This window comes from Lethenteron reissneri, chromosome 38 (genome assembly GCF_015708825.2).
Source record: "Lethenteron reissneri isolate LAM-NWPU_2019-01 chromosome 38, ASM1570882v1, whole genome shotgun sequence".
In the NCBI taxonomy this organism is placed as follows: Eukaryota; Metazoa; Chordata; class Hyperoartia; order Petromyzontiformes; family Petromyzontidae; genus Lethenteron; species Lethenteron reissneri.
In genome coordinates this window covers 1,391,934-1,417,282 of record NC_083816.1, presented here as the reverse complement: position 1 = coordinate 1,417,282, position 25,349 = coordinate 1,391,934, and the positions used below count along the sequence as shown (strand labels likewise).

Here is a 25,349-nt window from a genome sequence, read left to right as displayed (position 1 = left end):
ATCTTGGCATGCAACAATGAGTTCCTGTGAGTCACAATACGGTAAGATACGGGAAGTCTCCTGGTAGACAAGGCATACCACACAGCACCATATGCGTGATGTGTCATACCAATATCCTGCAGTCTTCGTGCTCTGCATCTGGGTACATGTATCACTATATTTGCCAGTTGCTTAGAACTTCTGCTTGCTTACAATTTTGTGGATAACAGGACAAGCCGGATAATAGGATTGTGAGCCGGCTTTCCGGCATGGCTAACAGATTTGGCTGGCAATGTGAGTGATGTTACTTGTCACACGTAAGTAAACAACAACATAGTTTCTCGCCTCTCGCCTAGAATGTGTTGCCCTGACTCGATCGCGCGATGTCAAGAGACATTCTCGTCTTTAAAGGAATACAAAAAAACTCGTTGTAGTGTGCTCTGATATTTTTCAAAGGCAATTGAATGGTTGAATTGTAGTGTTGAATACGAGTGTCACTGCATTGTGCACTTTGAGATGCGCTCCTGCGGCCGTCTGGAACACTCTTCTTTACGATGTTTGGGAAGCCACTAGGGCTATGCACTTTTAAATCTTCCAGATTGAAAACTCATTTTTCTAGAACAGTTGTTCTCGTGTGTTCAGTCTGTTGTTCTTCTCCCGTACCTCCAACGAGCACGGTTGGCTACGTATGGTGCGAAAGAAGTTCAACGTGCATTGCCCGCATCTTCTGCGGTCTACTTTGACAACGATGGAGGTTCACTGCGGGTGACTAAGATGAAGAATGCTTGGTGTGACACCCACGGAAGGGCTTGACCCGTCCCTGAGTGCCATTCCCATGGGCCCATCCTTACTCACTGGCGGTTGGTCACCAGGCCTGAGTTTACTCATTACCGCCAGTTGGGTTGCAGCTGTTTGTGTGACGAGAACGCAGTCAGAATTCTTTTTTTGCCAGCGCAAAATAAAATCACCCAACCAGCCCACGATCGAGGCCCAAAATGAATCGCTGGCAACTTCGTGGAAGCCGAGACACGAGACGACCGGGCCTGATGCAAAACGCCTGTTGGTGCCCTCAACAAACACACTGTCAACGACACTCATTGTTATCATCATCATCATCGTCGTTAAGACAGGAGGAGGAATCCGATGAGCTATGAAGCTCTTTTTCACCAGATGTCCAGTAAGGGGCGGGTCACAAACTTACAGCAAGAAACCACGCCAACCGATTGGAGTGCAAAGTATGGGGAAGGTAAGCGAGTCACTACTATAAAGAAAAATAAATAAAGCATATAAGCACTAAATCCCGTGGAAGCTTCTTTAAGATTGTACACACCAAATATTTTTGCTCAAACCTAAAAAGGGTGCGAAGGTTTGTACTTTTGTTGGTTTGTTTTTGTTGTTTGTTGAAGTCGTGATGTTTGGCCAGTCGAACATGAGGTCCCAGCATTGTTGCCGCGGCAAAGTGCACCCCGCACGAGCGAATGAGAGCCAGGCACTCAAAGTCCCCACCTCGTGCCCTCGCAGGGGCGTTCGTCGTGAAGCCCTCTGGCAGACCCAGCGGCGTTTGTTTAGCGAGCCACGCCCTGCTGATGAGACTCGAAGTTGAAACCGGCCCCAGGGTTTTTGCTGCTTAAACAAACGCTTCTGAAAAAAGAACGTTTTCATCGTTGCAGAAGGTTTCTTTTTATATCCTGGTGGACTTTACATGTAAAAAAAATACGTGAGAAAAAAAACGGAATTTTTCAGCAATTTTTTAAATTAGATTGTTACCCACAATCTGCTCAGACAGTGTATAATGATATAGAACTCTTCGGCATGGCGATTTCCTGTACTCTGGGCCAGAATCCGTATTTACACATGGAAGCTGTGAGGATGATGATGATGAAACAATGCAAGCACGTGTATGGGGTTTTGCCTTCTTGGGTTCTGCTTTGAGGCCACGAGCAATTGCCCCGTGTGTTTTCACAAAGATTACTGTCTTGGTGCTCCATTTAAGAATTCATACCGGACTATGCCTTTAATACACGCACAAAATATACTTTCGTGCTTAAGCAATACACGTTCTGACTCATTACCTTCCAGACGGAAACGTCGCGCGGTGCAGAGTTGGGTTTGACAGGCAGGTGAAGTCCTCCTGAACAGCGCTATCGTTCTTTCTTAAACTTTGCTAATCACCGCAGAGAATGAATTGGCGGATGGAATAGCACACGGTAATTTGTTTGGACAAAGTGGACCGAAGAGCGAGCCCAGTTCGCTCAGCACAGAGCCCCATGCAACGCGTGTTCGCCAGGTCGCTTTGGAAATTGTCATTTGTCTGGCGTCGTATAACCGGAGGTCCACAGCGGGGACGTTATCTACGAGGAATTGCGCGTGCACCTTTTTGCGGGGTACATTAAACTCTCCGATTTCCTTCTCCGTCCACGGCGGCGGCGACGCGGTTTGTTTCACGTCGCTTTCTCCGCGGCGGTCAACTGCGAGCGCCGTGGTGCAGTATTCCACATCGCTGTCCCTCGTTATCTTGTCAGTCAGCGCCAATCTCCTGTCGCTTCGATCGTCTCAATCTTTGCAGCACGCTGAGCGGCAAAATTCTTCTGCTAAGCTCGTAATGTGAGACATATCCACATGATGCAATGAGCTCTGAGCCAAGGGCATTAATTTTTTTCTTCTTCTCCCCGAGAAAAATTGAACACCCATTCCATTAGGGCGCAGGCTACTTTACTAATGTTCGTTTCTATCTCTCTCTCGGGATTGGTTCCAGCAAAAACATGTAAAGAATGCACCGCTTGAGCAAGCGTCTGTCATCTGTTGGTGTCAGCTGATGGCTCAGTTGACAATTCTTTCCCTCCTGTCGTTTTCAAACTGATCCATTAATTGACTCTGGTAGAGATACACGTCGATGATATCAGCAGCCACGGTGCTGTGAACTTGCCTGTGAACGTTGCAGCGTGGGCACACCACGTATAGCATGCCAATACTTGATGCATCTCCACAATTAAGCTTAAATCCTTCACTTAATTTGACTTGCGTGTGTATGTGTGTCTGTTGGGCTTCTTTCGCGCCGTGCGTAGCCAACCGCGCTAATCGGAGGTGTGGAGGAGGGACAGCAAACTAAACGCAAAAAGTGGTTCCTAAAGAAATGAGTTTTCAATCTAGTCAACATAAGGAGTATATATATAAATATATATGGTTCAGCGATTTTCTCATAACCGCACTGCAGTTGCGTTTCTGATCATGCCACAGATCTGATTCATTGGGGGGGGGGGGGGGGATAAGTATAGAGAGGCGTGCACTTAACGCGTATTTCTGTTTTGACATTTTATCGCGTTCACAAACTGTTAGCCGATACAAACACGGAGCTGTTTTTTGGAGAACGGTCCCGGGGGGGTGAGGGGGGGACGCGGTTTCAGGATGCCGTGGTGGACATCGTTGGAGTCAACTCCGGGGGCAGCTTTCTATCCAAGCAGAAAGCCGCCCAATCTCGTGGGTTCGTGTCTCTGCGGGGGCCACACGTCACGCCGAGTGGAGTGAAGCAACGGCACGGAGCATTTGACGTTTGAAAAAAAAAAGCGCTGCCCTGACATGGTTCAGCTGCATGGCAAAGCGACAATCCTCTTCTGTGTATGTATATATATTTATATATATTTACATTCCCCAGCCTCTTGCTAGAGCTACAGCAAGGCAATAAGTGCGTGGTGTCCTCATTACCAACACGCCCGCGCTATCAGCGTTGAGAGTACCCTTATCTCTGTGATAGATCATGTGTCAAACGGCTGGGAGGCTGTGAGTTTAAAGTCATTATTGGAGTTGGGCTCAGCCAATCGTATTAATGGGATACCGTACTCACAATAATGTGCTACTTCGTGAAAAGTCATGAGTGGCTGTCCTGTGGAGAGGCTGGTTCTCAGCAGAGAAATGTGAAATGTCCACCGCTGGGTAACGACCGCCTACGGAAAAAGCACCGCTAAATGTTTGAACGTTCAAACGCGATTTTGACCTCTGGTATGACCATTAATATCACCTGCTCGGGTAAAGTAGGAAAGCGACCAGTGAGCCACCACGAAAACATCGCCGTGATTTACCTCCTCCTGCTGAGCAGCTGAATGACTCGGTGATCAATGGGATTACCTGCATGGCAGTTTACAAGGGTCAACGGTTCAAGCCCAGCCTCCACCCCTCAGTTTTTTTAAATAAATATAAACAAGTTAATTTGACCAGGTAAGGCCCACTGAGCTATATAGCTCTTTTTTCAGAAGCGACCTGGCCACAACTGAGAGCTGAACGAAGTTGCTTATCACGTGGATATTTATAGCAGCCAAATATCCTGAGCACATGTGTTTAAATGTGGGGGATAAACTGGAGGACCTGGAGAAAAATCCACGTGACCACGGGGAGATATAAAATACAAACTCCAAATATGCAGCAGGCTTCAGGGTCTGGATCCAACCCACGACCTCCTGTACACCAGGCGAGGTAGTTAACATCTCGCCGTCTGAGCGCTCTGCCTGGACAATGAAGTGGATGATAGACGCCCATTCCGTTGGGTCACGTGGTGTGTGTGCTCTAACCTCACGGCCCAACTCTCAAACAGGAGGCATGTAAACATCACTTGATTCTTCAGTCTACATGGAGGCGTGCACTCAATATCTTTAGGCTAATGGAAGGAATGAGGCACAGCAAAACAAGCCATAGGACAAGGGAGATCCACGAGTGAGAGAGAACACACTGATTGAATTGTGACGAGGGAATTGCTGGTTGGATGGGGAGGCAGGATCGGGATGTGAACACGTCACAATGACAGTCAGAATCTTTATTTTGTCCTGGAGGAATCCGATGACCTATGAAGCGCTTGTCCATACAGCTTACAACATCCCCACAACTGTGGATAACGTAGCTTATGTGGCCATGGTAAAGGTTGTAAAATATTCTCGAAATTAATGAGTCTTCATTCGATGTTGCATATCATGATACATGTTCAAGAGATCAAAACGGTTATTTGTGTTTCACTCGAATTGGAAAACCTGTTTTATATTATACATTTCAGAAAGTCGAACTCTCTGCTTACGTTCAGTGTAATCTGTCCAAGGGTGAGTTTTCAGGCTCAAGGGTAAAGTTTTCCATAAAAAAATAATAAACTCCAGTCATTCTCTGAGTACACCAGTGGTTGAAGGCCTCCCTGTCGCCATGCCAGTTATGGGTTTTGATGTTGACTTTTTAGTTTTATGTTTACCATGCTTCACCACGCTGGCCAGCGCCCATTCAGCCAGGAGGACAGTTCAACTCTTAAAGGACGAAGAACATCTGCAATTTCCGTCAACAAGCAGGGGGTACAGACTGCGGTGGGTTTTCAGATGTTTTTTTTTTCGTGTGTGCATTGGCCACGAGAGCCCTCCATCGTAGGATGATGGAGGAGGCGTGAGTGGATTTTCCACCAGGAGAGGCGATCCGGGCCGTCTGTCAGGAGGAGTGGCCTTTCTGATCCCAGCCTGCTCGCCGGGAGAGGTGGGGTGGGGGTGACGACGCCTGGCGTGGCCTGAAGCCCTCTTTGCCACGAGTCGCTCTCTTGGCGGGGGCCCTGAGTGATTGACCTCAACGCCGCCACTCCCGGCTCATCCAAACATTGGGCCTCTGCACTTGGGGCAGAAATTGGCTTAAAGCTTAAAAGACCATTTACGCTGCGGTGAAGTAAACAGTTTAGGTTGGGGAGAGTGCGTTCTTGCTGTGTGGCGCGCGTGTATTGGAGGAGTTGGTTGATTCACTGGCACGGTCATCCTCGAAATGTGGAAAAATATATGTTTCCTTTTAAGGCAGTGTTTTTGTGTTTCTTTTGTTCCCCTTCCATCCTGCACCTCCGATTAGCAAAGTTGGCTACGTACGGTGCGAAAGAAGTTCAACATACAGAGACATACCACATTGATAAATGTGTTGAGTTTTTTTTTACAATTCTTGTGTACCACTGCGAAACGGAGTTTGAAGACGTGGGTGTGTTTAATGCAAAGTGCCATGTCTCCTCACCAAGTGTGGAGCGCTTAAGGATGACACGCTAATAGAAATTGCTACGTGGAGATACTGGACGAAGCATGATTTAGTTTATTACTTGGGAAGTTATAGATTGGGGTAATATGCATGGTGCGTATTCAATTGTAATACACAAGCACGCCGAAAAACATGCGTCTTTTCCACGTGATTAGGTTTTATTTTTTCGTCATTTAAATTGGTCTAACCTTCATTGTCATTTGCTTTCTATCACTCTTCTCATTTGTAGATAAATGAAACTTCTAATTTGGTGGGATAATAAACGGTAAAAGCAAAATATAATAGTCCATTTCCGTTGAGAATTGTGGATAAAAGCCAACGTGAGCAGAACGTCACCTCTCTATCTCCGTGTCAACACGCGTTTTAGTCCTTCACCCGAATGGCTTTCCAGATCAGCACGGTTATGCAAGCAAACTGGACGAGTTTCGATCTCCTGGGTCTCATCGGCAAAGTCTGGCTTGTTTATGTGGAGACAAATGGAAGATCATATACAGTAACATATTAAAATTATATTGGAGAAAGCCTTTATCCAGCAGTGAATATACAACGGCAAATATGACATAGTATGTTAATATAGGACTCTAAAACCTTCATTTAAAGCGGCATCACGCTTGTATTTCCCTACATGCAATTTTTGTACATCTCGATTTTATTTCATTTGCTGGACATCGTTTTCTTTTTTTTTTTACAAGAAACGACATGGTATTGAAAATCACATTGAGTGCAGTAACCAAACACAGGCTGCGTTACATAAAACGTAAGATGAATAAAGTGGCTATTCAAGCGTGATGTCACGTCCACGTCTCATTTCCGTCATCGTGAAGGCTACGCAGAAGTCCATGGTCTTCGTGGTTCCTATTGAGTTACGAACAAAATCAACTCTTTGTTATTTTACCAGGTAAGGTCCACTGATCTGCATGGCCCGTTTTTCAGAGGCGACCTGGCCACAAATGACAGCTAAACAAAGTGGCTTATCACGTGGAAATATATAGCAGCCACATTCTATGAACGCATGTTGATTCTAAATGTGGAGGGAGAAACCGGAGGACCCGGAGATAATTCCACGGGACCACGGGGAGAGAGACACGCAAACTTCAAAAACACAGGCGTCAGGGTCGGGATCAGACCCACAACCTCTTGTATACCAGGCGAGGTAGTAAACATCTCGCAACTGCGGCGCCCCCAAAACAAGAACGTGCTGAACCGCACACAAGAAGACGAGACTCCCTGAGGCTCATCGCCGTTAGTTTCTGACAAGGTGGGCCCATACCCGCGGTACGCGTAGGCGTTTGGCTCTTCAAAAGCAGCACCGCGCGTGAAATTCAACGCCTCGCTTTCGTGCCATTCCACTCGTGTTCGACGACGCACGACGAACGTGAAGACGCCCGTCCTCGCAGGCGCGGCGATGTGAAGCGAGCTTCTCCGTCTCGCCGGTCACCACGTGGGCGCTTTACCGACGAAATTTGTTTCACTGGCGAGACGCTGGAACCCGACGCGGTCTCTCCACGGGGTCCGAGTGACACCGCAGAGATAAATCAGAAGCCGTGCCGCGCTCACACTGGCTCGCTTCAACTCATGAAGGCGCCGCTGCGCGGATAGGGGAGGCGCAAGACGTTTTGGAGTCTCCTCGCGAAGAGCGTCGCCGGCAGACAGAGCCCGTACGCTGTGACAAGGGAATGACGTCCAATGCCCTGTTCGTGATGAACACCGTCGCCACACGAACACAGCGTCGCATTCGATGTTGATGCGTAAGGGTTGACATTTTTTTGCATACTCTTCGGTTCTTTCGGTAAAGTCACGTGGGTAGAAATAAAATCGGCATCTCTTCAGAAAGGTGAGAGGCTCGATCATGTGAGCCTTCTTGTCTCGTTGTCTGTTATGGATTCCTGCAGTCACGGAAGCTTAAAATCAAGATTTATTTTGCAATTTTCGAGTTTTCCCCAAATGGAAATCTTCAAGAAGATCATTTCACGACGGCCACCTTTGCGTGACCAGGTCGTCAATCGGCAGGTCCGCACGTGGTGGGGTAGAGTGTGGGTCCTCCCCCCTCTTCCAAGACGCCTGGCCAGCGTGGAAAAATAGGCCAAATACGGTCTAGAGGAGCTCTCTGGAGCTCTCTCTCTCTCTCTCTTGTCGAGCCCCTTCCACTTGGTTGAGCTACCAATGAAGAACCTCTGAAGGGTTCCGTGGCAGAATGCAGCGCAGCCTCGTAGGCAGCTCGCGCAGAGCAGTGTTTGATGTGTCTAGGCGAGATTGACGCGGAGAGTCAAAACAGAAACAAGTCGACTGCGACTCCACAGTTCCGTGCGCGCTGTTCGCAAGTTTAAGGCGAGCCACGAGCAATAATTACCTCCCGAGGCAGACTGCAGAGCTAGAGAGCCGCACTGCCTTTGAGAAAATTGATCCCGATTGCTGGAGGACAAAAAAAAAGCCGTGAAAGAAAATAGTTTTTTTTTTATGAAAGCAGACAAGACAGGAGGCCGTCAAATTAAAGCGTGGGGGTGAAAAGTTCGGAGCAATTTTGTGTTGAAGTGAAAGACAGGGCCCACATTTCTGTGATGGGACTCTGCAGGTGCCTATTATCCGGTGGTGTTTGAATGTGCGCCCGCAAATAATGGGAGCTTTTTGTAAGATGTCCGTTTCCACCGATCCCCAGGCTTGCCAACGTTATTCTGATTGCCAGTACCGCGTGGCTCGTCGTTTCTAAGTTTATCGCATTTTCTTTGGTTCTTTCGGTAAGTCGCGAAAGATAGAAAAATAATATAAAAAAATAAAGTGAAGAAAAATAAAAATAAAGTAAAAATAATAAAACCACTCATTTAGTCTACATTTGTAGTTGTATTTTTTATTATTAATTGGGATACATTTTTATTCACTTAATATTTTTTATAATCTTTTTATCTACGTGACTTTACCGAAAGAACCTCAGAATATGAACTCATGCAGTCACAAAAGTTTTGAGTCAAAGCTTATCGCATTGTTACATCAGACAATCTTTCGTTTTAATTTCAACGTGTTTATTATAACATGACGTATTAACATAAAATCGCCGTATTATCCTTTTTCGAAACAAAAAATAAACAACGTTTCCGTAGCGTCGTCACCCTCTCCAGGGCAAGACGAACGAACGCTGCGCGGACGTCTGTAGGTTGCGCTGCTCTACGCCTCTCGGCGCGCGTTCACGGGTCGCAGCGCGCGCTGTGTTCCCGCACAATATCCGACGTTTCGCTCCGATCGCTGGAAGCTTACTCGGGAACGAGTGGAAGCGAAACGTCGGACATCGCGCCTGAACAACACGCCGTACCGACCTGCGGATGCGCACCAGGGGGCTCTAAGATGAGTGCACTCGGCAGGGAGGGCTCCTGACACTGGCCAATGGCTCTATCCAACAACAAGGGCTGGCAGCGTGTGCACACGCATCGTACTTGTTTGCATCCTGACTTCAAAAAGGCACTGGGTGTAACCTTCTGCACCTTCTGCTCCCCTCCCGTTGTTGCCGTTGTTGTTCTGCAGGGTCGCAAGGCTTCTGAGAGACCGGGGTAAGTGAAGCACACGCGAAAACCCTGCTCGTTTGTAAATCCACTCCGCCACGTCAACGTTGTGACTCTGAATGTCAACCCGCATGACGCCCAAGTGACTACGTTCCCCCTTACATAACGCCCGGTCCGCCGTTACGTAAGCTGCGTAAAAAGTGGTGACTTTTTTTTTCTTGTTCTGCTCGTCGATCGGCACCAATATCTTGAGCGCGTTTAATGTGGTCGATATCCAGAGGGCACGGGACTTTTACGTGTTGTGACTCAAACGTGGGCAGCAGTGAAGAGGACTTGGAGAGATCATCCTCGGTCCGTGTTGAAAATTCCTGCATAAGAACACATTTGCTCATGAGCTTAGAACAACTTCCATGTGCCAATTGCGCGCACGGCCAAACACTTTGCGAATCGCGTGTTTTAAAAAATCCCACACGGCACGCGCTTGTTAAAAAGTTTTTTTCGTTTCTTCCACGAGCCCCGGATGCCATTGCACTTTCGCTATTTCATACCGAATGAAACATTTAATAAGGAAGCCTTCAAATGAGAGCCCCGGGATTAGCTCAGCTCCAATTTCCCAGCGCATCGACACCACCCCGGTGGTGTCGATGCGCGATCGAAGGCGCATCGACACGCGCCGCATCCACACCGCGGAGAAGCCGTAAACACTTTCCGTTGATCGGAGCAAAGCGCGCTCGCCACGTCGGGCCTGCTCGTTCGCAGGCGATTGGTGTTTCTCGGTATCCGCCAGCGCCGCCGCCACCACGGCCCAATAGCGATAAGCGAACAACTGCCAAGTCAGGCCATGTGTTTTCAAGTAAACCTTCATCGCCGTGTGACATCACCGGCGCTGTGTTGCCCGGTGGTGTTGCAGGTCATTTTGCGGTGGTGTCGTTGCAAACCCACCCACACCCACCCCCCTAATTTGAAAATGACATACAGCCTTCCTCGTGGACATTCCTGCGTGAAAGGCTCAGTCCCCCTGTGGGGTCGTGTTCTCAAAAGGCCAATAGATGCACCGCGAAGCGTTGTTTCAGTGTTGTTTACATATTGAACAAAGTGTGAGGACCACTTGAGATGCAGCCTTTTACTTTACAAGCTACGCCGAGGTTTTTAATAAGCGTTTACTTTTTTTGTTCAGTAAATAAAATATATTGTAATTAAAAGTGATTGCATGTCAGCGTGCGTGACAGGTGTTGTATGAACGCCCTTTTTGGGGTGTGGTGGAGAGGTTTTTGACTCTTAATCTTTCATCGGAAGATTGAAAATGTTTTGTTAATAAAAAAAATTGGCCTGGGCACAACTGCCAATGCGGCCCATCAATACATTATTGTTTTAGTGTACATTACTGGGGACAACGATTTATGCTGGCTTATAATCACCAAGAAAAAAAATACCATCACAGTTCTCTCCATGATGGTGGGGAGCACATGCTCTAGTCTGTGATAAATAATAATGAACGATTCACAGGCCTTTCACAATCCACTCGTTCTTTAATGCCTTCCCACGCCCTTGTTGGCCGGAGAGGTATTACTTTCATCATACTTCACCTTTCTTGTCAGTGCGGGTTGGTGAAGGGAGGGAGGGGCGCTGGGACCGGTTCAGATATCACTTGCCACTGATGTTAGCCGTGACTGGGAATACAACGTTGACCATGAGATTCTTAGTGCAATGCATGAACCTGCTGCACTACCACTGCACCCTACACATTCAGAGCATTCATTATATCTTACATGGCCCAGCCCCCAGCTAGGACCAGGCCTACCCCAACCCCACCTAATCAATCCCTCTTGTTTAACTGTCATCAAAAGTACACCACCACTTACAATAACCCAATTCTTCATCTCAATTATCACGTTATGTACAATGTTATAATTGCTGTAAAGCGCCTTGGTAGAGTCGCTATCTAAATATCATTAAGATAAGATAAAACGCACTTTTTTTGTACATTTCCGAACAATGTCAAACATTCAGCAAAGCCCCAACGAATGTCAAGACTGTTAACAACAAGCGGGTAAGGATACATGCACGAATATATTGAGTGATTAAAGAGTGCTCGGAAGGCACCCGAGATGTCCGTAACAGCAAGAGGCACACGGGAAAGGCTTTGCACGGGGTGGGGGCTTGGCAGAGCGACGAGACGAGAAGACTACGCAGCGTGAGACAGGCCAGGGGAGACGGTAGCACCGTGCACAATCTACAGACGCAGCTGGCGGCCCCGAAGGTCAGCGCACCAATGCGTCTCAGGGAGAAGCACCCGATATGACGGGGGACCCCTGTGCGTGAGAGCCGTCTCGCGCCGCCACCACCACCACAACCACCACAACCACCACCACAACCACCACCACCCCACCCCCCGACACCGCACACCGACCGCTCCCGCTCACTGCTCCAAACGCCGCCATCACGGCAGGGCCTCGTGCTCGCTTTGCTGTCGGTGCAAGAGGAGTCATGGGCTACCTGGGGACATCCACGCGTGCGAGGGGATAATCCACGCGTGTGAGAGGAAAATACTCGCAGCTCGCTGTAGATGGAATCACAAAACCACTCGCTGCACGGCCGTCTTCGAGCCAAGTGGTTTCTGAAGTTTCTTGTGAAGTGAAATTTACAATCTGGGGGCGCCGTAGCGACGAGATGTTAACTACCTCGCCTGGTATGCAGGAGGTCGTGTGCTCGATCCCGACCCTGACGCCTGCTGTATTTTTGGAGTTTGCGTGTTCTCCCCGTGGTCACGATGACCTTTGTCCGGGTCCTCGAGTTTTTCCCTCCACATTTAGAAACACGCGTTTAGAGTATTTGGCTGCTATACATTTCCACACGAGAAGCCACTTCGTTAAGCTATCATTTGTGATGTCCAGGTCGCTTCTGAAAAAGAGCTACACAGCTCAGTGGGTCTTTCCTGGTAAAAAAAAATTATAATTTAGTTTTACATCATGCACCATTGCTTGCATCCAGATCACTGGGTTGACAGATGTACAGGTTTACAGGTTGGCACCGCCACCACCACTCCTAACGCAAGTCGGAGTGTAGCTCGTAATTTAGGTGAACCCTCTTCAGCACTCCTAATCAATCCACAGTCAGACGCACGATTGCCACAATCGATGCCTAACATCCTATGGCGAAGAGCCATTACACAATGCGGGGTCATCCTTCATTTAAGCCCGCGATGTCAGCAATATGTGGGTCTCTCTCTGTGTCTTCACGAACCCACGTCCTCACACCCCCACTCCCATTGCCGATCGATGCGGCGGAGCGACGAACAGGCGTCGGTATCGTGCTGGGGGGCGCGCTGCGATGCGACGCCGATAGCGAGCGAGGTGTCAGAGGTCACTCGTCCGCAGCGGCGCCCGCTCGCCCCCCCCCACCCCCACCGCCTGCCTTGCGCGCCCTCGCAGTGCAGTTGGGCCGTCTAGACGAGACCCAGACGGGCGGGGGTGGTCACCCTCGCGTGAACAGCCATCGTGGAGAGCTCCCTGGCCGAGTGTCGCGGCACAGACCCCAGCGCCGGAACTCCGGCTAGGTCCAACGTTCGTTTTTTGTGCGAAATCTCGGAGGTCGGCACACACAGACACACACGCACAGACACACACACAGACACACACGCACAGACACACATACACAGACACACACGCACAGACACACACACAGACACACACGCACAGACACACACACAGACACACACACACACACAGACACACACAGACACACACACAGACACACACACACATACACACACACACAGACACACACACACAGACTTCGTGTGTGTGTGTGTGCGTGTGTGTGTGTATGTGCATCTGTGTCGTGTAGCGGTGAGCGCTACTCTGCGCTACAAACCCAGCGACCCGAGTTCACTTCCCGCTCACGGCCAACACCGGTGACGATTATCTGAACCGGTCCTCTGCCTCCTCTAGGCCGACTCAGCCTCAAATTAGTCATTGGTGTGGTTTGTAAAACATCGCCACTTTGGGAGACGAAGGCGGCCGGGCGTGGTGTTGCCAACAACCCCCTCGTGTGCCGTTCTGGCCTTCATAGGTGCTCGCTAACAGCACTTGTCCCAACAGTCTGTTAAGGCTATACAGGGGATCTTTGTCTTTGTGTGCACGCCCACGTGTGCCCCGAGACCCCCGTACCCCCTTGCCGGGAGAGGGCCACGATCCCTGGGGGCCCCCGACTGTTTCCTTTCTGCTCAAGAAACCACGCACCGTCGAATGCGAAGCGATTTCATGTCACTTGTGAAAGTCATCATCGTCGTCGTCATCGTCATCGTAAAGCCGTGATCACTCTCCCTTGCTGGGTGAAGGCCGCCCCAAGCCGCCCGGCCGCCTCTCGCGATCTCGCGTTGCAATATTCCACTCCGCTCCTGCACGCGAACTGATACCATCGCTGCATCTCCGTCGTAGACGTGCTCTCAGATGACCACCGTCAAGAATAATAATGATGCAAAAGTAAACTGTAAAACCCTAGAAGGTTAGAGTAGAGATCAACCCCTTAGATGTTTCCATTTTACGGGTCCTTTCTAAAGTGGCAATAACCAATCCGTCTCCATAATGTCATAAGTAGAGTGGGGCGGAATTGTTAATGACTATAAAACATCCTCTTGTCCCATCTGAGCTATAACGTGGATGTGTTTATAGCTGCAACATAACTCCACAAACCTACAAAGTCTGGGGCTATAGTCGTGGCTCTGCTTGAACATTCATGTTGTTTTTATGTCAGCGGCTCTGCCTGTGATTAAACAGATCGCGTGTGCGTCTCTATGCAGCCGCTTTGTGGTTCAATGTGGATTTTAACATTGTTATTCTACTTTTAGACGTTTGATCACCACGTGCAAAATATATTCAGGTTCTGCAATTTTCACAAGAGGGCCCTACAACGCATTCGACTGCGATTGAGTCGTGGCATAGTCTAGCATTGTATCGAGAATGCTCGATCATTGCACCTCGCTACTCTACGGGACGTCTGGCAAAACAAATAACATTACCAAGTTGCAGCGTGGACAACATCCTCTGGCGCGTGTCGTGACGGGCACGGCAAGATCTGACCATGTACGTCCCATGCTCGCCGAGCTGCATTGGCTGCTGGTTGCCGAACGAATACGTTAGAAGATCGCTCTCATTACACACACAAAGTGTTTGCCACAAATGAGCTACAATACCTTGCTGATCACGTCAAGGAACATAACCCATCACGCGAACTCCGATCATCCTCGCAGTGGCTTTTGACGGACCATCAAACAAAGGCGGTCACTGCATCGTGCGCTTCATATGCGCTTCTGCGGCCGTCTGGAACGCTCTTCCTTCCGATATTAGGAAGCCACTGGAGCTGTGCACTTTGAAATCTAAATTGAAAACTAATTTCTTTCGAACTGCTTTTTATGTTTAGTTTGTTGTCCGTCCCCCGCACCTCTGATTAGCACGGTTGGCTACGTATTGTGCGAAAGAAGTTCAAACCACATACATAAAGCACATCAATGGTTTGTATTTTAACTTAAAATGTTTTTATTATTTAAGGGAGTGTCATGACTGCCATTTCTCATATGCAATATGTGTAACTCATCTGAAAAGGTGTTTTCAAAGTTAGTGCGAGTATGTCGATACACGCATTTTTTTACGATAACGTCATTTGCCTCACATTATAACTGAACCAATAGATGTTGAGATCTGTCAATTTTGAACGGTTACAAAAATTTAAACCAAACTATCCCTACATTTTTCAATGCCTGCATGGTTACGTGGCCAGAACAGCTGTGGAATCGTCTCTTGACTCACAGTTGCAGGGCTGTTCACATTTCGGTTGGGATGTGAACGGTCATCCCTCCACGTTTGATGAAATGAGCGTCACTGCGTGGCAATGCACCAGCGGTCAATGTTAGGATGGACTTTCTCCCACCACGGGAACGTGGAATGTACACCACTCTCTCCCTGATGTCAGCGTTAGGGGTCAGGGGATCGACCACCAGCAAAGGGTCCAACCGCAGAGCTGCTGCCGCTTCACTGCCAGAGGTCACAGAGTGCGGGAATGATGACAAAGAGGGGCATGTGGGTGCCACGGTGGCTAAGAGATGTGAACTACCTCGCCTGCTATACAAGAGGTCGTGGGTTCGATCCCGACCGTGGCGCCTGCTGTACCTTTGGAGTTTGCATGTTCTCTCTCTTTCTTCCTGTGGTCGCGTGGATTTTCTCCGCGTCCTCCGGGTTTTCCCTCCACATTTAGAATTAACGTCACGCATTTAGAGTATTTGGCTGCAATAAAGAAAAAACTTCCACGCGATAAGCCACTTCGTTGAGCTATCATTTGTGATTGCCAGGTCGCTTCTGAAAAAAGAGCTATATAGCTCAGTGGGCCTTACCTGGTAAAATAAAAATTTAATGCTTTGAATTTATCAACGACATCCCAAGTGTTTTACTGCAGCAACATGCACAGAGCCATCAGTACCGTGGCTTCCAAAATTGCAAAGCGCTCCCTCCACTGAGTAGGAAGGCAATTGGACAGCAAGTTTGAGAACGAACACAAGTTTATTTGAAAAAGCAATAGGTTTTAAATGCCTATAACTCGCAATCGTCGAGCCGATGTCGGCTTTGTGTGCGGCCTTGGTCAGCGAATGACGACTGTTGGTTAGCATGGGGTTAGACAGCTGCACTCCAAAATAAATGCAGAGCGATTCAATATGGAATGCCAAGTGGTTTTGCATTTTTTTGGTTTTTTTTATTTTTCTTGGTAGAAATTTTTTTTGCATATTTTGTGTAATTGATTATCGGGCATAATCAACTTTATTCCAAAACGAAACTCATTGCCACTCTCATAACAGAGTAACAGACTGAACGCGGGCCTCCAGCCCGTCCCACCGCGTTGGAATTCTCATGCGAGCCTCTTCAGCTCTTTCCCTTCGCCCCTTTGCGTTGAGATGTTGAGGCTACCCGCTGCCAATGAAGTCAAATAAATAAGGTGGCGGGGGTGGGGGGCAAAGGCAGGCGGGGGCAAGGGCAGGTGGGGGCCAGGGCAGGCGGGGGCCAGGGCAGGTGGGGCCAGGGCAGGCGGGGCCAGGGCAGGCGGGCGCTGCACCGGGAGTGGCCGGGGCAGGGCATTTGGCCGGAGGAGTTGGTGGAAGATTCGGCGCTGCGTGCGCCTCCCCCTCCTCCTCCTGCTCGAGTTTCATCGAACGTGCTATGGGAATGGCTTCTTGCTCATCGCCTTTACGATGTGGGGGGGGGGGGGGGGTCTATCTCCCGTCGCCGTTTGCGAGCCAGGTTGTCGACAGCTGCAGCTCGTGGACGCGAATTGTTAAAACTAAATGTCGTCCTCCTTCTGGGGGCTATCTGGGACTGGCCACTCCCGTTGGGGGTCCCTGGCGTTTGCGTCTTTTGTGCCCTGTCCGTCGAACGTTGCTCGGGGGTAGAAATATGCCCTGGAACACTTCACACCGTCAGGGGAGTTGTATTCGTCATCTTAGCAACAAGAACGACAGCAACAAGAGGCATGAGAGAAATGGATTTAGTGTCGCATTTTCGCGTCCGAAGAGCTCCATTTGTCATATGACAGATGTCGATTGGAACTGTTACCGAATAACTTTGTATATTGTGTGACTAAGAGCTCAACGTCTGATGCCATTTGCCAAGTTAACGTAGACACTCTACATATTTCTGCAGTAAATAATTGAGTGCAATCTGTGCACGCTGCAGTGTCTCGTGTCCATTCTCTAACTGTAGGAGAAGGCCCACGCTGCTCCATAAACACACGCATACATACACAGGTGAGAAGCGCTTTCACGATTAAAGCATGAACAATAACAATGTAAGTTGTCGTTATTGAGCATACGACTAACTATGCGTTTAAACAATGTGTTACTGTATGGAATGGAACAGTGGCGCAGTGGTTAACGCGTTGTGCTACAAACACGGTGACCCGAGTGTGATTGCCCAACCCTGGCGAGACCATGGCAGGTTCCTCTTCAGCATGCCACGCTGCTAGCACGGTGAACTTGGGTCAAACGACCTCGATGAGAGACACGGCACACAGAGGGATTCGTCCAGTGCCGAGTTGACCGAGTGCCGAGAATGGCTCTTACGATAGCGCAGTCATAGAACCGCCACACGAACTCCGGTCATCCACGTAGCAGCAGCAGCCGCTTTTGGCGAACCATCGATCAAAGGCAGCAGTCACCGCATCGCACGGCGCTTTCAGATGCGCGTCTGCGGCCGTCTGGAACGCTCCTCCATCCGATATTAGGAAGCCACAGGGAGCTTTGAACTTTTAAATCATCTAGATTCAAAACTCATTTCTTTCGAACCGCTTTTGGTGTTCAGTTTGTTGTCCTTCCCTCGCACCTCCGTTTAGCAGGGTTGGCCACGTAAGGTGCAAAAGAAGTTCAACGTACATATACAAAAGGTAACGTGTATTATTGCACGCAATAATAAACTTGCTCGTAGCATTGAATTGCCGAGACATTGTGCCCACCCGTTACACAAAATACCTCTCCGCTGCATCCAGAAACATGGGAATTTCCTTCTGCAAAAATGGGAAAAAAAACCCTGTGAAAGCTGTAGTGACATAGCACGTCAGCCTTCGTGAGAGATCCGGCGGCAATGAGGGCTAAACAAATAACACTGGTCAACACACTTTTTCTGGCATAAGATATTCCAACGGTTATAAGGTAATTTTGGGGTGCTGATTCAAAATGTGGCATCAGTGTTTGTCTATCACATCAGGTTTTTGAGATATCAAACATTGCATTTTCAATAAAAACTGCAGAAGAAAAATATTAAATAAATGTGGATATCTACATACAATTATATTTTAAATACACTATCCTAAAAATACAGCACCATATTTTAACTGACTCGCAACAACTTGCAATCATAAGTGACAGAGTTAATTTCAGGTAAAATCAATGAAAATGGGGTATTCCAATAGCATAAAAATGAGATGTGATAGGGCAAATCTGAGATCAGATTTGGAATCAGCATCCTGAAATTAGTCTAAAACAACTGCAAAAGTCCAGGCCAGAAAAAAATGTTTTTTTGTTGTTGACCAGTGTAATTTTATTATGAACGGCGGGGGGGGGGGGAGGCAATATCCATGACTTTATACGCATCAGTCACCGTACGTGCGCACGTGCGCAGGGTTAGAAGTGGCGGCAAGGACGTTTCACTTTCATTGTTTCGCGGAATCAAAATACGAAACGTCGCGCTGAAATTGGCGTGTAAATAAAGGTGGCTGCAATGCATAATATGGAGGGGAGTGGTTTGGGTTAGATCGGTTAAATATGAATGTGTCGCTAAACCCGCCACCATCGACAGAGCCAATTTGTAAGGTTTATAGCGTGAACAGAACATGCCAATTCGTTACGAGTACAGCACACCGGTGTGTTGGAGAGCAAATCCACAACATTTACACAATCTGAGTACAACCCTTCACTAATTGGCTGTGTCGGGTGGTGCCGGGTTTAAACTAACATTTATATTTACGCGATCTAACCCAAAAAAACCCCAAGTGACTGCAATGATTGAGTGCACGAAAAATGGCTTTGAAGTCTACGCCGCTATATTTCGTGTGACTATTAATTGAAGTCAAACTAAAAAACACCTACAGTTGTGCACCCCCTTGCCGTCGCGGCTATATAGGGGACTTTGCAGTATTCATGACTTCGCGCAATTCGTCATACGTTGGTGCGATTGCACTTTGACCTGAACCCCTTGAGCCCAGTTGTGAGTGGGAATTGTGGGAGATTCGGTGCGGCCCTCCCAGCAGAGATACCCATTGCAAAATGTCCACGGGAATTACGCTTCTAAACCATTTCTGCAAAATGTGTTTTCGTCCAGTTGCTACTTTTTGTACTTTTTGTAGCAACTGGATGGGTGCCACGGTGGTGAGATGTTAACTCTCTCGCCTGTTATGCTGGAGATCGTGGGTTCGATCCCGACCCTGACCTCTGTATATTTGGAGTTTGCGTGTCTCTCTCCCCGTGATCGCGTGAATTTTTTCTCCGGGTCCTCCGGGTTTTCCCCTCCACATTGCTAGACGTGCGTTTAGAGTATTTGGCTACTATAAATATCCACGTGATAAGCCACTTCGTTGAGCTATCATTTGTGGCCAGGTCGCTTCTGAAAAAGAGCTACATAGCTTGGTGGGCCTTACCTGGTAAAATAAAAAATAAAAACTTCGGATGGAAACTAAATATCAACAAACATTCGTGTGCTGTGAAGAAGAAGGTCCGTTGCCCGAATCGTCGCCTATATTTGATTTCTTTTTTAGGCCCAACACGCGCTGTTGACGAGTGTGTGGAGTTTGTTGCTGTTATTCGCAATCGTGCACGACCGCCTCCGCAGTGTCACCAAGCAAGACACTGAGAGACGCCAGGCTAGGGGCCAAGCCAGGCCAGGGCAGACCATTGCCCGCTTGACATCGCCGCCGCCACCGCCGCCGCGGAGTGGCCGCAGATTGTTCACCCGCGAAGCAAGCGGCGCAGTGTGGGGATCGTCCCCGCACGGCGTCACGTGACCCTCGCGGCGTCAGCTGCAGACGTCGACTCTGACCAACGAGTCTGTCGCCACCACCGACACTCGGACGGTGACCTCAAAAAGGTGAAAGTTCCCCCATTTGTCCTCCAGGTGGAATAGTTCGTTTCTCGTGCCTGGGACAGGGAGCTGATGTGTGCTCACGTGTCCGTGCGTGCGTGCTCACGAGGACGAGGTGGCAGCAACCCGAGGGGCAATCATGCCGAATGATTAGCGGTCCTAACAACGGGGCCTCAAATGCAACTGATGCAGACTTACTTCGTGATGAACTCTGGCGAGTATCAGTCAGTCGTAACGCTGAGATCTTTCTGTTCTGTTTATCACAGCATACAAAACAACCTCGTTTTTGTTACATCTTAATTTATGTATAATTCTCCGAAACAGCAACGAGCTACCTTATAAAGTATTGCACGCGAATTTACTGACTGTAGTGCGTACGCTGTTTTATAGACGTGGTTGCGTTCACGTGTATGCCCTGCGACATCTTCCATGTTTGTTATACATTGTCGGGCGATGTTTTGTCCTTTTATAGTCGGTGTTTATACTGCACTCTGAAACTCTAGCTTTGGCGATGGCTTCCCGGAGCAGGCAAATAGACCGCAGCTGCGAGCAATTGTAAATGTCTTTGATTTACAGACACTGCACTTGAGTCTCAACGAGAAGTGAGCCACCGGTGCTAATCAATTCCGTTCGAGCGTGTTCGTGGGTAACACGATCTCGTTGAATGTAACAATCCCCGCCGTCGGGAAAGCCCATGCTTGGAAAATGCATTAATCAACGCAAGATAAATGAACAGTGAAAAGGTTAGGGAAATCATGCGGTTCTATACAAAGTATCCAGCGCATGTAGGATATTAAATTTGCCACGATGAACAATAACAGACGCAGTGTTTGGTCGTTTTCACATTGGCTCGACACTGATTGTTATTCACGTGGTTTTCAAGTTTGCGTCGCGTATTCCATCCCATCGCAAAGGTCGCGGGATGCCAACAGCGGTGCCGCATTTAGCAAAAGCAGCCCCGTGCCAGCGTGGGAACGGGGCCGTGACGACAGAATGTGACGTCGGTGCCTATGAATAGGGCTCTTACCCCTGCCACAGCGGATGTTGTTCCGTTTGATCCCCCCCCCCGCCACCCTTAGAGGAGGCCACGCGCGCGAGGCACCTTGGAAGTGCTGCGAATCAATCAGACGCGGGTGGCACGGGCACGCACACACGCGGATAGCACCCACGCGTCTGGGCACGTAGGTGGCACGGGCACGCACGTGGGAGACACGCGCACGCGCGCGGGTGGCACGGACGCACGCGCGCGGGTGGCACGCGGGTGGCACGCACGCGCGCCAATGCCGGGCTGCGCGCGTGCTGGTTTGCATCACGCCAGCCACTGATGTGGCGTTTTCATAAACAAAGGGCGAGACCCGGGGAAGACGCAAAACTGTGTTTTGGAATCTTGAAAGTGTGTAATATTCCCTAGATCAAATACGGCAGATGGGGTTTAAATTACTGGAAGTTTGCTTTTTTAATGACCAAAAAAAGGTATTCGTGTATTTGTTTAAACAGTATTTTTCCGGAATGTACGGTTCAAATAGGCGAGCTCGCTTTACAATAGTATTCCTCGGGGAAGAGTCTCACGAGAGGTAGGGGCTGCCTCGTCGCGGTCTCGTGCACCAGGCGCCTCTTAACAGCGACGCTCGCTCCTCCGCGCCGCATCACGAAGTCGCACTCACAGCGACCCGCCCGCCTCTCGTGGCAGCTGCTCGCGGGCCGCTGTGTGAACAGCACAACAGCTGCTTCGCTTCCCAACTCAGTGACCACTCGGTTGGAAAAATCCCCAGCATACCCCCCACCACCACCACCACCACCCTGCCATTCATCAATTGAAAGCCCCAACGCGAACCGTATTCATGAATACGCAGACGTTCACGGCACGCACCTCATCTTATACGCGGCCGGATGCAGGTGAGACAGAGTGGAGGTCCCTTTATCGTGTCCACGACATCAGCCCGTCCCCTATACGTCTATTAGTGATCTTACTCATGTTCACAGTCTTGCGCACATTAGCTAGGGTCGTGTGTGGGTAAGAAGAGTAATATAATCGTGAGAATAGGGGTTTCCTCTTTTTTTCTGGCAACAAACAGGTGTTAAGATGTTAAAACACCAAACTGAAACATTTTACAAGGAATCATGTCTGCTTTAACCACAATGCTTGTGGTCAGAATGCAAACAAAACACATACTCTGATAATACATGCATTGTCCTTGAAACTGATTGGTCCACACCAGAGACAGCTTTCTTTTGAGCCTCGTCTCAAAACGGTGTTAGACCAGAGGACACTATTCTCATATTTTGGTACTGGCAAAGGAGGTCCCATGATATCATATAATCGTATTAAGCTAGACAACAGCGCATCGAAGACACGCAAAGGAAACTTTTTTTTAGGTCAAACTCTGTATTTTTCACTTAAGCAGAGATGAATTTATTACCTGCATAGGTATTTTTTCAGTCACTAGATTTTGGTAAGATTGATCCTTAACGCCCCTTGATGCTCGTATCTTACGTGCAGCTACATCGGAGAGCAGTGCTTTCTGCTTAGGTGCCAATAATTTAGCATATTTATTTGGAAGGAGAAGAAAAATGTTGAATAGCTCCGCAAAAATAAACTCAGGAAAGGTGTGCGCAGTTTACGGCTGATGGTCATAAAATAATTACAGTGTACACTGAAATATGCATCCTAGATAAAGCAACACAGACTTCAGAAAGTAACCGTCTATGCATTGGCTGCTCAATTCATAAACTGACCGCCCTGGGCCAGTGGTAGCAATTCCACATTCGCATGGCAGGGACATTATGTCCGATATTGACTTCCTGTGCAAAATGGAACTCAGATATTCAACCCCAATGTGGAGGTAGGGAACCCAGTTCCCTGGGTTTCAATCTCAGCCACGGCCCCCCTTTCACAAATACAAACTGACCAACATGACCAACTATACTAAACTAATGTATTTTGCCAGGTAATGGCCACTAAGCTATGCCGCTCTTTGTCAGAAGCGACCTGGCCACAAACGATAGCTCAACCAAGTGGCTTATCGTGGGGAATGTATAGCTGCCAAATACTCTGAACGCACGATGTTGATTCTGAATGTGGAGGGAAAAACCGGAGGCCCCGGAGAAAAATCCACGCGACCACAGAGAGAGAGACGCAAACTCCAAGTATACAGCAGGCGTCGGGATATCACCCACGACCTCCTGCATATCAGGCGAGGAAGTAAACATCAAACAACTCCCATGACTGATACACACGCTGTGGGGAGGCCATCATCTAGCAGTGGATTGACATTTGGCTGTAACTTATTATTGTTATTGCTAATTCCAGAGGAGCGATGGGCACGGTTGGTGCTGAGCAGTATTAGAGCCGCTGTGGTTCAAACTCTCTCTCGTCATCGCGCCTGATGGCACCGAATACAATTCACTTGTTAATGGAAACCGATGGAATGTTTAGATTCTAATTGAACTGCTTACCATGAAAATACAATATTAATGCAATGCACAGTGCCTGCTATTTGTCCGGCATTCCCTATTGTGTTTCAGACAATTTAAGTACTGTTATATATGTAACCTATTAAAGGCACTTTAGGCTATTTATATCTGACATTAAAGGCTCTTTAGCCACTTAATATACTTTCCGGCATGTATGCCCCACTTCGCGGCTATAAAAAGTCTCTTGTTAGTGTTTTATGGCTATGAGGGCAACATTATAAAAGTGGATGTTGTTGCAATCTATAGGCCGATATCCTTGTTTGGCGGCGCGCTTGTTAAACAGGCAAAAGCCGGTCGCATTAGGGGCGTCGAAGCGTGCCCAGGAATAGCGGGCGGCGTGCAGCCCACGCCGCTCCCCCACCACGTGATGGTCCCCTGCACTCTGCACTCTTCCTGTGCCGCTCTGCGTCCCCACGCTCGGCACGGATGATTCGCAGAATCCTCGTCATTCTTCCCCCTTGCTGCCCCCTTCCTCCCACCCCCCCCCCCCCCTGCGCGCCTGGCGTGGGCCCGGCTCCTGGGGCAAGGGGTGCCCCCATGGCGAGGAGATGTTAACTACCTCGCCTGGTGTGCAAGAGGTCGTGGGTTCGATCGATCCCGACCCTGACGCCTGCTGCAGTATATTTGGAGTTTGCGGTATCTCCCTCCCGGTGGTCGCGTGGAGTTTTATCAAAATCCTCCAGGTTTTACCCCTCCACATTTATAATCAACATCACGCGTTTAGAGGTTTTGGCTACCATGCATTTCCACATGAGCTATCATTTGTGGCCATATCGCTTATAAAACAGAGCTACATAGCTCAGTTGACCTTACCTGGTAAAATAAATTTAAAACAATTGCTTAGTTTTAGAATTAAATGGGGCCTTCCCTGTCCAATGTCTCCTTTCTTCTCAGCCCGGCGCCTGAGCCCCCCCCCCCCATGCCCTGGGAACCGCGGCGCAGTTGCACCGCCTGCGTACTCAATATGTCTGCCAGTCATCATTCTTTCTACGAACGTACAGGTAGATCGCATGCATGTCTAGTCCGCGTTTCTTTTTACACACGCCAGCACAGTGCACGTGAGCCAGGCCATTCCAAATCAATGTCGCGTCGTGTGAGAGAGCACTCGTCTTCAACGATTGTGAAATGCAGCGCATACTCGGGAAACCCCCACTGTCTGTTCACGACACTCGCATTCACTGATCGAGGCCAGCCATGCCCGCCATGTTCCTTCAACCTACTTTCCCGACGCGCTCTGCCAGTCACGTCACCTCCAGGGAGTGGTATTATTATTATTATCAACTATGAATATTTCCCCGAGCTCCGAGGAATAACTGATATGGAATATTACCTCCGCAGTAAGTGAGATTTGTCCGAAACTGACTTTACAAACTTGTATTAACTCGTTTGTATTAAGAGTAAAATCATCAAACGTTGCTCAAATACTGCATGCTGGGTATACACGACACAGTGCGGCATTGAATACACTATTTCTTTTGTAAAGGAGCTTTAGATAATCATGTTAATAGGCGGGCAGTCTTAGTATGAATTACAGGTAATATTCAAATTGGGAATTCTCAAAGTAATACATGTTGACAATTGCATGACTTCGCAAAGGCCTGTGGATGATGAGGGGTGACACGACATTCACTCTGCAACAGAGGACATTCCTCAGTGGTCTCCAGCAACATCGCTAAGTGGCTGTTGGAAACAAATTGCAAACCTCCTGTTGTTCAAGCTCGCCTATTCCTGAACGAATTTACCCCACTGAGCTTTACAGCCG

At 48.6% G+C, this 25,349-nt stretch overlaps 1 protein-coding gene across 1 annotated transcript in view; it reads left to right on the top strand.

Annotated features, from left to right (window-relative positions):
* LOC133351719 (semaphorin-3F-like) overlaps positions 1–25,349 on the top strand; it is a 364,354-nt gene that overhangs the window by 117,083 nt on the left and 221,922 nt on the right. Inside the window, exon 3 of the mRNA XM_061567144.1 lies at positions 9,523–9,548. The gene's annotated coding sequence lies outside the window, so the exon portion shown is untranslated. The remainder of the gene's footprint in view (positions 1–9,522; positions 9,549–25,349) is intronic.